Raw genomic sequence first — 12,443 nt, 5'->3', positions numbered from 1 at the left:
TATTCTGAGACTGTGACTCTGTGTTCTAGATTCCCCAGCCAAGGGAAACATTTTCTCAGTATTAACCCTGTCAAGCCCCTTTAGAATTTTATGGGGCTGAAATTCAGTGTCCCTGAAGGGACCATTACCGCTGGGTTTGGGTGTTTTGAGCAGTGCGCACTTCTTCCAGAATCAGCGGGGTGAAGCGGCGGTAAAGGCATTTGTGCCGCGGTGACCTCATCAGTGGGTGGGCCACTGAAAAAGGGTCCGCCAGCAATATTCGGCTACAAAAGTCAGGATTTTTTCAGGCAGTGCCCCCGCGACATTTTTCACTCATTGCACAAATGTGACACCGCTGGAGTATTGCCGCGATCGGGTCCGTTTCTTCGGTAATATAGGTTGTTATTTTTTTGGCTCCATTAAACCAGCTGAGTGCTGCTCAGAGGTTTTGACCGACTTGGAGGACTTTCAGTGGAGGCCTGTAGGTCTCATTCTGGGCTCCAGAGACCTGCTTGGCAGGGTTCACCCTGAGGATGGGAGGAGTGTTGGGAGGGCGACATCTCGTATACCTGGTTAGACGCAGGGTAGCACGCAGGAGAAGGCATCGCTATCAGCACCATGCAGAGAGGCAGCGGGCAAGGGAGGCAGCAGCCATGGTTGTACAGCCGAGAGAAGGGCGTGCAGTTGTGCGCAGACATGCAGCTAGAGAGGGTGGCCAGGAGGGAGATGGAATCAGGAGGAGGGTGAGGGATGCTGGGAGAGGAGCCTTTCCAGCAAGTGCCCCCAGAGGAGCCTGAGAATGAGGAGGACCAGGGAGATGACCAGCAGGCAGCTGCCAGGGGAGGTGGGGGAAGGAGGCCATACCCTCAAAGGATCTACAGCCCTCAGTTCTCCTTCCTCCAGCTCAGTGATGAGCAATGCCTGCGAAGGCTATAATTTCGGAAGGAAGTACTGAGGGAGCTCTGCACTGTCCTACAAGAAGATCTGCAGCCTCAAACAAGGCTCAGGACCGCCCTCAACGTGGAGACCCAGGTCACCATCACCGTGAATATTTATGCCACGGGGTATTTCCAGTCTGCCACTGCAGACATTGGCAACATCTCCCAATTCTCAGCACATTGGTGCATCCGGCAGGTCACAGATGCACTGTACAGGAGAAGGGTGCAGTACCTCTCCTTCCCGACGACAAGGGAGAAACAGGTGGAGCGGCAGGCCGGATTTGCCCGAAGGGCAGGCTTCCTGAGGGTGCAGGATGCCATTGATTGCACATACATTGGGCTGAGGGCATCACATCATCGCCCTGGGATCTTTGTGAACCGCAAAGGCTTCCACTCGCTGAAAGTGCAGCTCGTGTGGAAACACCAGCGTCGGATCCTGGCAGTTGATGCGAGGTACTCAGGCAGCAGCCATGATTCATTCATGATATCCCCTGTCCACTTGGTTGCTCACTCCACTGCAGAACCCAAGGACAGCACCAGAGCATGCCTACAATGCTGCTCATTGTGTCACCAGGTGCAGAGGTTCCGGTGCCTGGACCGTTCTGGTGGCACCTTGCAGTATTCTCCTCAATGGGTCTCCATAATCGTCGCGGTTTGCTGCACAACCTGGCCATCGTGAGGGGACAGCTGCTGGAGGTCGAGCCAGCAGTACCACCTGAGGAGGAGGAGGAGGAGAAGGAGGAGGAGGACGAGGTGCAGCGGAAGGAGGAGGAGGAGGAGGATCCCCGTCACCCCAGAGCTAGGAGGCATCATCCCCATCACAACCCTGGAAGGGAGGTGCAGCTACATCTCATAGCTGCTTGTTTCATATAATCCTATCCACACCTGACCCTTCAGCTCCCACTTTCAATGGCCGTTGCACTGAGTGCCTTAATGCAGAATTGCCCACTCCCAAATGAAATACCTGGCCAGATATATGTGCCAAAAATAAAGATTTATCAAATTATCCAAATCAGTGCAAAAACAGAACATAAACAACAGTATAATAATACTCGAATCATTTTTTACACCTGTGCATCTCACTATAACACCTCTTATGCGTGACTACCCAAACACTACGCCTCAGTGTCATCCCTGTGGCTGCATCATGGGTCTGGGAAGGCTGTTGTGGTTGTTTTTTGGGACCAACAGCTATCCATCCGGGAGGGTGCAGTCTGGCTTGGCTCGGGTGGAACCATGCGTGGAGGCACTAGCGGAGTGGGAGGTCTGGGGCCAGGAATGTTGTGATCCTGAGAGAGCACATCATGACGATGCTGGTCTGAGGAGCCTGTGCCACTCCCCGGGGACGCCACATCACTACCACCACCAAACTGAGGGAGGTCAGGTCGGTGCTGTGGCACAACACGGGAAGATCCCCTGTGGCCCCAGTCACAAACGCAACACTGAAGTGTCTGGTAGCATCGAGCTGAGACTGCGTGAGGGCAGCCAGACTCTAAAATCCACCAATGATGGCAGCGGTTTGATACTCAATGGCAGTACTAAGATGCTCAGAAAGTTGCCCAAAAAGCATAAGAGCATTCTGCGCTTCCAGTGCCACAGCCAGCCTCTCCAATCCCGCACCGATGCGATCAATCGCATCTATGCCAACATGGCAGCTGCCACATCACCTGCAGGTTGCAACAGAGGTGGATCCACACGGACAACCTGGGAGTCCACCATTGCCTGCACACTGGCAATGATCGACCTCCTGGTGTGCGCAGAGCTGTCGAGTATTTGGGAGGCGGACTCCTCCACACTCCTGACCACTTGCGACAGGCTCTCTGGCACCCTTGTCAGTGCCCCAACATCACTGAATGCATGGCCTCATAAGCCGCAACATCGATGGGCTCGTCTGAGTCCTCCTCAGCAGAACTCCTGTGTGGATTCACCCTCCGGAGAGATGGCACCTGAGGCTCCCTAGCCCTGTCACCATGTGGCAGCCCACTAGGCCCTGGTGCAATATCCAGTGCCGCCCCAGCTACCACGTCAACTATATCAGACCGCACGCTCCCAGCAGTATCTGAGCTGGCGCATGTGGGTGGAAGCAGTGACGCGCTTGTGCGCTCCATCTCTTCCTCGTCCTCCTCTTCCTCATTATCTCTTGGCATGAGCTGGTTGTGCTAAATATCCCTTCATCACTGGAGACTTCAGTGTCCTCATCGCTGCTTGTGGAGATATCAGGCAGCCTACACTTTAGGTCTGCATGTGGTCTCACAGGTGTGTATCTTGGTGGTATTTCATCTGCAAGCATAAATGGGAGAAAGGCTGCCATGAGGGGGAGGTGGAAGATTGGTGCATGAAGCCTGCAACTAGCACACTTTTGGACAGAAAAGCACAGTAAGCGCTGTCCCATTCAAGTAGCGAGCACATTCAACGACAGCATCACTTACCAATGCTGCCCTCATCGCTGCCCCCATTTCCGCTGCCCATGGTGGGGGGGCCTGGCAGCTGAAAGCATAAACGAAAGGAGGGCTGCCGTGAGGGGGAAGTGGGGGATGAAAGCCTGGAGGATGCAACTAGCAGACTTCCATGAAGGTAAGGAATAGTAGGCGCTGGTGCATTGAAGGACAGAATCATTAAAGGAGGGCCTTCACTTACTCACATCGGCCTCAGCACGACCGTCAGCCACAGGAAATGCAGCATGGCCGCCAATCAATGCCTGAGCACCTCTGCACTACAGGTGTGAGCACCTGTGTCTCCACTTCTCCACCTCCGGTCATCATTTGCTCAGCTCTATTGTGAGCCAGTATGGCCTGCAAAAGAAAGTATGGTTGGTGAGTACCACTGTGATGACGCATGAGAAATGAGTGCACAAGTGTTTGTATGTGACATGCAGCTTTAAGTGAGATGTGTAAAGTCCTGTCCCCTCAGTACAGATTCACACGAGGCATGTAGTGAAGTCAAGGTCACTCTGGACCTGCACCTTTATTTCATAGCTCTGGAATGCTGCACTTGCCTGAGACCTGTCCTTATATACCTGTCTCTTGCAAGTGCACTCCTGGTGGTAAGGTATGCTGGTGGTTACAGGTCATATCTTATTACAGTCATGTATAGCATGATAGGATACAGTTATATATAATAATGTAAAATACATGACATCACCCTCCCCCAAGGTCTTATTGTCTTTATAGATTCAGTCTCTCAGGTGGTCTACGCTCTTGCGTGGAGCATCTGAGTTGTGGTTCAGTTGTTTGCCTTGGTGTCTGTTTTTCTTTGGGTGTGGTTGCTGGTATATCGCCTGGGCTATACGTTTCAATTGGTGTGATTGTTGTTGACTCGCCTGGGCTGTCTGTTGGGATTGCCCTTTCCTCAGTTTGTTCCCTCTGTCTGTCCACCAGGTGTGGTGCGAGTTCCACATTGTAGTCTGCCTCTGATTCCGCAGTGTTGTTGGTAAATCTGCTTTTGTCTTGGTCTACATGCCTCCGGCAGGTTTTGCCATTGTCCATTTGTACTACCAGTAGCCTGTTTCCTTCCTTGCCTGTTACTGTCCCTGCAAGCCATTTGGGACCCCTGCCATAGTTTAGTACAAACACTTTGTCCCCTATCTCATTCCCTCTCCCCCTCGAATTTCTGTCATGGTACTCAGTCAGCTTACGGCGCTTTGCCGCAATGATTTTGTGCATGTCTGGGAGGATTAATGAGAGCCTTGTTTTTAAAGTCCTTTTCATCAACAGTTGCACGGGGGGGATCCCAGTCAATGAGTTCGGACGAGATCTGTATGCCAGCAGCAGTCGCGACAGGCGACCCTGCAGAGTGGGACCTTAGATTTTAAGCATGCCTTGTTTAATGATTTGCATTGCTCTCTCCGCCTGGCTGTTGGATGCCGGCTTGAACGGTGCCGTCTTGACGTGATTTATGCTGTGGTCAATTATAAAGTCTTGGAATTCTGCGCTGGTGAAGCACGGACCATTGTCACTGACCAATATGTCAGGGATTCCATGCGTTGCAAACATGGTTGCGAGGCTCTCCACAGTGGTGGAGGTTGTGCTCGAGTCTAAAATGGTGAATTCGATCCACTTTGAAAATGCATCTACAACTACGAGGAACATTTTGCCCATGAATGGGCCCGCATAGTCTACGTGCACCCGCGACCACCTTGGTAGGCCAGGGCCAGGGGCTCAGTGGAGCCTCCCTGGGGGCATTGCTGAGTTGGGCACAAATGGTGCACCGTCGGACGCAGAGCTCCAAGTCCGCGTCAATACCAGGCCACCAGACATGGGATCTGGCTATGGCCTTCATGAGAACGATCCCCAGGTGCTCGCGGCGGAGCTTCCGGACAAATGCCTCTCTGCCTTGCAGAGGCATAATTACTCGGCTGCCCCACATCAGGCAGTCTGCTTGTAGTGATAGCTCATGCATGCGCCTGTGAAAGGGTTTTAATTTCTCGCTGCAGGCATCGCGAGCCTCTGCCCAGTCACCGGTTAGGACACATCTTTTTACTAAGGATAACGTGGGGTCGCTGGCCATCCAGGCTCTGATTTGGCGAGCCGTCATGTGCGAACCTGTGAACTCAAAGGCATTGATTACCATGACTATCTCACAGTCCTGTTCGTCAGACCCTTCTGTGGTCGCCAGGGGTAGCCTGCTGAGCGCTTCGGCACAGTTGTCTGTGCCTGGTCTGTGCCCTATTGTGTAGTCGTAGGACGCCAGAATGAGTGCCCACCGTTGAATTCGCGCCGAGGCGTTGGCGTTTATTGCTTTGCTCTCGGATAGGAGGGACATGAGAGGCTTGTGGTCAGTTTCTAACGCGAACTTGGCCCTGAAAAGGTATTGGTGCATCTTTTTGACACCATACACGCACGCGAGCGCCTCCTTCTCTACCATTCCGTACCCGCGCTCCGCCCGCGAAAGTGACCTGGAGGCATAAGCTATGGGTTGTAATTTGCCCTAGAAAGGGGCGTAGTTCTGAGACATTCCGGGGCCTGGGTGCCAGGCGAATTGCTTCTGTTTTGGACTCTGTTGGGCGGATTCCATCAGCGGCAATCCTTCTGCCCAAAAATTCAACCTCGGGTGCGAGAAACAGGCACTTGGATTTCTTGACTCGTAGGCCTACCTGATCCAACCGTTTTAGTACTTCCTCCAAATTACCGAGATGGGAGTTGGTGTCCCTGCCCATGATAAGTATGTCGTCTTGAAATACAACCGTCCCCGGGATGGACTTGAGCACACTCTCCATGTTGCGCTGGAATATAGCAGCTGCCGACCTGATGCCGAATGGGCATCGATTGTGCATGAAAAGGCCTCGATGTGTGTTGATGGTGGTGAGTAGCTTGGATTCCTCGGTCAATTCTTGCGTCATATATGCAGATGTGAGGTTTAGTTTTGAGAAAAGTTTACCTCCAGCCAATGTGGCGAATAAGTCCTCCGCTCTGGGCAGCGGGTACTGGTCCTGTAGGGAGACTCTGTTTATGGTAGATTTGTAGTCCCCACAGATTCGTACGGATCCATCAGGCTTCATGACTGGGACGATGGGTCTTGTCCAGTCGCTAAATTCCACAGGTGATATAATGCCTTCCCGCAGAAGCCTGTCTAGTTCGTGTTCAATCTTTTCCCTCATCACATAGGGTACAGCTCTGGCCTTGTGATGGACCGGTCTAGCATCCTGTGTGATGTCTTTGGCCCCTTTGAAAGTGACCACACCTGGCTGAAAGAGATGTTCAAATCGCTTTATAACTGTTGAGCAGGAGGTCCGTTCCTCTAATGACATGGCATGGACATCATCCCATTTCCAGTTTAGTTTTGCCAGCCAGCTTCTCCCCAGCAATGCTGGGGGGTTCTCCAGGGATAATCCACAGGGGAAGTCGGTTTACTGTCCCTTTGTGTGTGACAGAGAGCATGGCACTGCTGAGGACTGGTACGATTTCTTTGGTATAGGTCCTTAGTTTGGTGTCGACCCTTGTGAGTTTTGGTCTGTCTCTTTTATGTGGCCACAGTTGTTCAAATTGTTGAGCGCCCATGAGAGATTGACTCGCTCCCGTATCCAGCTCCATGTTGACAGATATCCGTAGACCAAGTCAAGGTCACTCTGGACCTGCACCATTATTTCACAGCTCTGGAATGCTGCACTTGCCTGAGACCTGTCCTTATATACCTGTCTCTTGCAAATGCACCCCTGGTGGTAAGGTATGCTGGTGATTACAGGTCATATCTTATTACAGTCATGTATAGCGTGCTAGGATACAGTTATATATAATAATGTAAGATACATGACAAGATGAAAGGGAGCCTCCATTGCGAGAACACACACATATATGTATAGAGGCATAAGATGCAGCTTGAGTAAGTATGGGAAATAAGATCATGTTGACGGAGGGTGTCGCAGATGCAAGGTCAGCAGTTATTTGAAGAGGTACTCACTTTCATAAGCCGGATGATGTCACTGAACCTCTTCCTGCACTGCATGGGTATCCTTACATATAGGGAGGTGCCTGACACCTCCTCTGCAATCTCCCTCCATATATTATTGACTGCCTGTCTGCCAGGTCTCCCCACGTCAGGATACAGTATTCTTCTTCTGCCCTCCACACTGTCCATCAGCTCCAGATCAGTGAACTTTTTGGCTCTTCTTGCACCTCTTGCACCAACCATTCTTCCAACCTCCTTCCTCCCTCAGGGCCTTGCTGCAAACCCTGGCTTTTAAAAAGGCTAGGGAGTAGCTGGCTCATTAGAAACCCTTACCTGCATGCTGAGTTTCTCAGTGGTGATAACGTTTCAATTAAGACAGCCACATGGCTGAAAAATCCACTTTGGAAAGATTCAATAGCACTGGAACCCATTTTTTCACTTTTGGAACTGAATATGGGGTGGCTCAGCCATGAAAACATTTTGGCACTAATGGCTACAAAAGGTCAGGGGAGCACCAGCTTTCCAGCGGTACTGAATTTTGGCCCCTATGTTTCAATTAGATCACCTCACCAAAATTGCCCTCTGCCCCAAATGGGGCGGAGAGTAGAACGATATTCCGCTCTTTAATTTTTTTTCTCTATCGGTGCGGTGTTCCGGACGACTGCAGGGTTGGGTCGGGATGGCCGCCGCTCCGAGTTATCAGCGCCGTGTTAAAGGGGAGGGCCGCTGCGAGTTCTGCAGCCACTTTAGTGGTACCCACATAACTGGCCGAACCCACGGCTGTCATTGTCGAGCTGACGTCAGAGTCGGCCGACAATTAAAATAAGTTGGCCTTTAGCACTCCTGGAAGGCAGGGGACGGTAAATGAGGCACTAATGACCTCAGTGGGGCACTGCAGGGGCGCTAATTGCTGAATGCAAGCCAATTTCAGGTGACTTGTATTGAGCAATCATCCTTCAATCCTTCATACTGGTTGAGTCCAACTCTTAAAGGGGAGGTAATATCAAGCTGTACCTGCTCATTTTCAGCATTGCTGCACTTGAGGGAGACCTGTGAGCTACTGAAATAACTTTCTGGGATGGCTGCTTGAAATCTTGCTGCAAGGGGGCGGGGGCGGGCGGCAAGGTGGCAAGGCACTTGAACAATGTGATATTGGAGGCATTGGTGGGGACAGTGGGGAGAAGGAGGGATTCACTGTTCCCCACATCTGGAAGGAGGCCGTTGCCACAGGTTCTGGGGGAGGTGGGACCAGTACAAACCGGACGGTCTGCACCTGGGCAGGACCGGAACCAATGTCCTAGGGGGAGTGTTTGCTAGTGCTGTTGGGGAGGATTTAAACTGATATGGCAGGGGGATGGGAACCAATGCAGGGAGACAGAGGGAAACAAAAAGGAGGCAAAAGCAAAAGACAGAAAGGAGATGAGGAAAAGTAGAGGGCAGAGAAACGCAAGGCAAAGAACAAAAAGGGCCACTGTACAGCAAAATTCTAAAAGGACAAAGGGTGTTAAAAGAACAAGCCTGAAGGCTTTGTGTCTTAATGCAAGGAGTATCCGCAATAAAGTGGATGAATTAACTGTGCAAATAGATGTTAACAAATATGATGTGATTGGGATTACGGAGACGTGGCTCCAGGATGATCAGGGCTGGGAACTCAACATCCAGGGGTATTCAACATTCAGGAAAGATAGAATAAAAGGAAAAGGAGGTGGGGTAGCATTGCTGGTTAAGGAGCAAATTAAGGCAATAGTTCGGAAGGACATTAGCTTGGATGATGTGGAATCTATATGGGTAGAGCTGCAGAATATCAAAGGACAAAAAACGTTAGTGGGAGTTGTGTAGAGACCTCCAAACAGTAGTAGTGATGTTGGGGAGGGCATCAAACATGAAATTAGGGGTGCGTGCAATAAAGGTGCAGCAGTTATAATGGGTGACTTTAATATGCACATAGATTGGGTTAACCAAACTGGAAGCAATACGGTGGAGGAGGATTTCCTGGAGTGCATAAGGGATGGTTTTTTAGACCAATATGTCGAGGAACCAACTAGGGGGGAGGCCATCTTAGACTGGGTGTTGTGTAATGAGAGAGGATTAATTAGCAATCTCGTTGTGCGAGGCCCCTTGGGGAAGAGTGACCATAATATGGTGGAATTCTGCATTAGGATGGAGAATGAAACAGTTAATTCAGAGACCATGGTCCAGAACTTAAAGAAGGGTAACTTTGAAGGTATGAGGCGTGAATTGGCTAGGATAGATTGGCGAATGATACTGAAGGGGTTGACTGTGGATGGGCAATGGCAGACATTTAGAGACCGCATGGATGAACTACAACAATTGTACATTCCTGTCTGTCGTAAAAATAAAAAAGGGAAGGTGGCTCAACCGTGGCTATCAAGGGAAATCAGGGATAGCATTAAAGCTAAGGAAGTGGCATACAAATTGGCCAGAAATAGCAGCGAACCCGGGGACTGGGAGAAATTTAGAACTCAGCAGAGGAGGACAAAGGGTTTGATTAGGGCAGGGAAAATGGAGTACGAGAAGAAGCTTGCAGGGAACATTAAGACGGATTGCAAAAGTTTCTATAGATATGTAAAGAGAAAAAGGTTAGTAAAGACAAACATAGGTCCCCTGCAGTCAGAATCAGGGGAAGTCATAACGGGGAACAAAGAAATGGCGGACCAATTGAACAAGTACTTTGGTTCGGTATTCACTGAGGAGGACACAAACAACCTTCCGGATATAAAAGGGGTCGGAGGGTCTAGTAAGGAGGAGGAACTGAGGGAAATCCTTATTAGTCGGGAAATTGTGTTGGGGAAATTGATGGGATTGAAGGCTGATAAATCCCCAGGGCCTGATGGACTGCATCCCAGAGTACTTAAGGAGGTGGCCTTGGAAATAGTGGATGCATTGACAGTCATTTTCCAACATTCCATTGACTCTGGATCAGTTCCTATGGAGTGGAGGGTAGCCAATGTAACCCCACTTTTTAAAAAAGGAGGGAGAGAGAAAACAGGGAATTACAGACCGGTCAGCCTGACATCGGTAGTGGGTAAAATGATGGAATCAATTATTAAGGATGTCATAGCAGTGCATTTGGAAAGAGGTAATATAATAGGTCCAAGTCAGCATGGATTTGTGAAAGGGAAATCATGCTTGACAAATCTTCTGGAATTTTTTGAGGATGTTTCCAGTAGAGTGGACAAGGGAGAACCAGTTGATGTGGTATATTTGGACTTTCAGAAGGCTTTCGACAAGGTCCCACACAAGAGATTAATGTGCAAAGTTAAAGCACATGGGATTGGGGGTAGTGTGCTGACATGGATTGAGAACTGGTTGTCAGACAGGAAGCAAAGAGTAGGAGTAAATGGGGACTTTTCAGAATGGCAGGCAGTGACTAGTGGGGTACCGCAAGGTTCTGTGCTGGGGCCCCAGCTGTTTACACTGTACATTAATGATTTAGACGAGGGGATTAAATGTAGTATCTCCAAATTTGCGGATGACACTAAGTTGGGTGGCAGTGTGAACTGCGAGGAGGATTCTATGAGGCTGCAGAGCGACTTGGATAGGTTAGGTGAGTGGGCAAATGCATGGCAGATGAAGTATAATGTGGATAAATGTGAGGTTATCCACTTTGGTGGTAAAAATAGAGAGACAGACTATTATCTGAATGGTGACAGATTAGGAAAAGGGGAGGTGCAAAGAGACCTGGGTGTCATGGTACATCAGTCATTGAAGGTTGGCATGCAGGTACAGCAGGCGGTTAAGAAAGCAAATGGCATGTTGGCCTTCATAGCGAGGGGATTTGAGTACAAGGGCAGGGAGGTGTTGCTACAATTGTACAGGGCCTTGGTGAGGCCACACCTGGAGTATTGTGTACAGTTTTGGTCTCCTAACCTGAGGAAGGACATTCTTGCTATTGAGGGAGTGCAGCGAAGGTTCACCAGACTGATTCCCGGGATGGCGGGACTGACCTATCAAGAAAGACTGGATCAACTGGGCTTGTATTCACTGGAGTTCAGAAGAATGAGAGGGGACCTCATAGAAACGTTTAAAATTCTGACGGGGTTAGACAGGTTAGATGCAGGAAGAATGTTCCCAATGTTGGGGAAGTCCAGAACCAGGGGACACAGTCTAAGGATAAGGGGGAAGCCATTTAGGACCGAGATGAGGAGGAATTTCTTCACCCAGAGAGTGGTGAACCTGTGGAATTCTCTACCACAGAAAGTTGTTGAGGCCAATTCACTAAATATATTCAAAAAGGAGTTAGATGAAGTCCTTACTACTAGGGGAATCAAGGGGTATGGTGAGAAAGCAGGAATGGGGTACTGAAGTTGCATGTTCAGCCATGAACTCATTGAATGGCGGTGCAGGCTAGAAGGGCCGAATGGCCTACTCCTGCACCTATTTTCTATGTTTCTATGTTTCTATGTGTTCAGGGTGATGTGGAGAGAAGTGGCCGAGGAGATGTTGACCAGCACTATAGTCGATCAAACCCTGACACAGTGCCACAAGAAGGTCAACGATCTCAGTCGGGTGGTCAAGGTGAGTACATGCTTCCATAGCTCCTACATGCCAGCCTCTGAACCTCTGTCTGTGCACACTGAGCAAACCATCATTCCCCCACCATTCACCCTCCAAACATGTGCAGCTACTCACACTCACATTCTCATCTCACGCTTTGCCTACATTCACAGCTATTCAAACAGGGCAGGCATATTTCCCACATACATAGCTGGACTCTTATTCACACAAATTCCTTTCTTTTTCAGGCCAAGATGGCATATAATAGGAGGGAGCAGCAGAGGACTGGTGGGGGTGAACTTCAACTGCAGGAGCTGTTGGACCTGGAGGAGGGATTGCTGCGGCTTATTGGCCCATAGGTGGTGGGCCAATAAGCCCACTGGGGGTAACAATAGTATCTTTATCCCCTCTCCTTTTCTCATCCCACTTCCCAGAAGACTTTATCACAATCCAGCTCCTAATACTTTCTACGTTCCTTGCTCCATTCCTGCCCCTCTGCCCTCACCATAATGCTAGTATTGTGCCATTTATGCTTTGAGATAATCAGCAAGCAGATGTACAGCCTGTATGTGAACCAGCCTCCCCCTCCACCTCCCAAATCACACTGAGGAGGGAGAAGAGGAG

The 12,443-nt window shown here is 50.0% G+C and overlaps 1 protein-coding gene across 3 annotated transcripts in view; it reads right to left on the bottom strand.

Moving 5' to 3' along the window:
• LOC139246533 (toll-like receptor 2) overlaps positions 1-12,443 on the bottom strand; it is a 38,888-nt gene that overhangs the window by 6,587 nt on the left and 19,858 nt on the right. Inside the window, exon 1 of one of the 3 annotated variants that reach the window (XM_070871421.1) lies at positions 3,559-3,642. The exons of the other annotated variants lie outside the window; for them this stretch is intronic. The gene's annotated coding sequence lies outside the window, so the exon portion shown is untranslated. Of the gene's footprint in view, positions 1-3,558; positions 3,643-12,443 lie in introns of those variants that run through there. 3 annotated transcript variants of the gene reach the window in all.

This window comes from Pristiophorus japonicus, chromosome 2, assembly GCF_044704955.1.
Source record: "Pristiophorus japonicus isolate sPriJap1 chromosome 2, sPriJap1.hap1, whole genome shotgun sequence".
Taxonomy (NCBI): domain Eukaryota; kingdom Metazoa; phylum Chordata; class Chondrichthyes; family Pristiophoridae; genus Pristiophorus; species Pristiophorus japonicus.
This window is presented reverse-complemented; position numbering and strand designations above follow the sequence as displayed.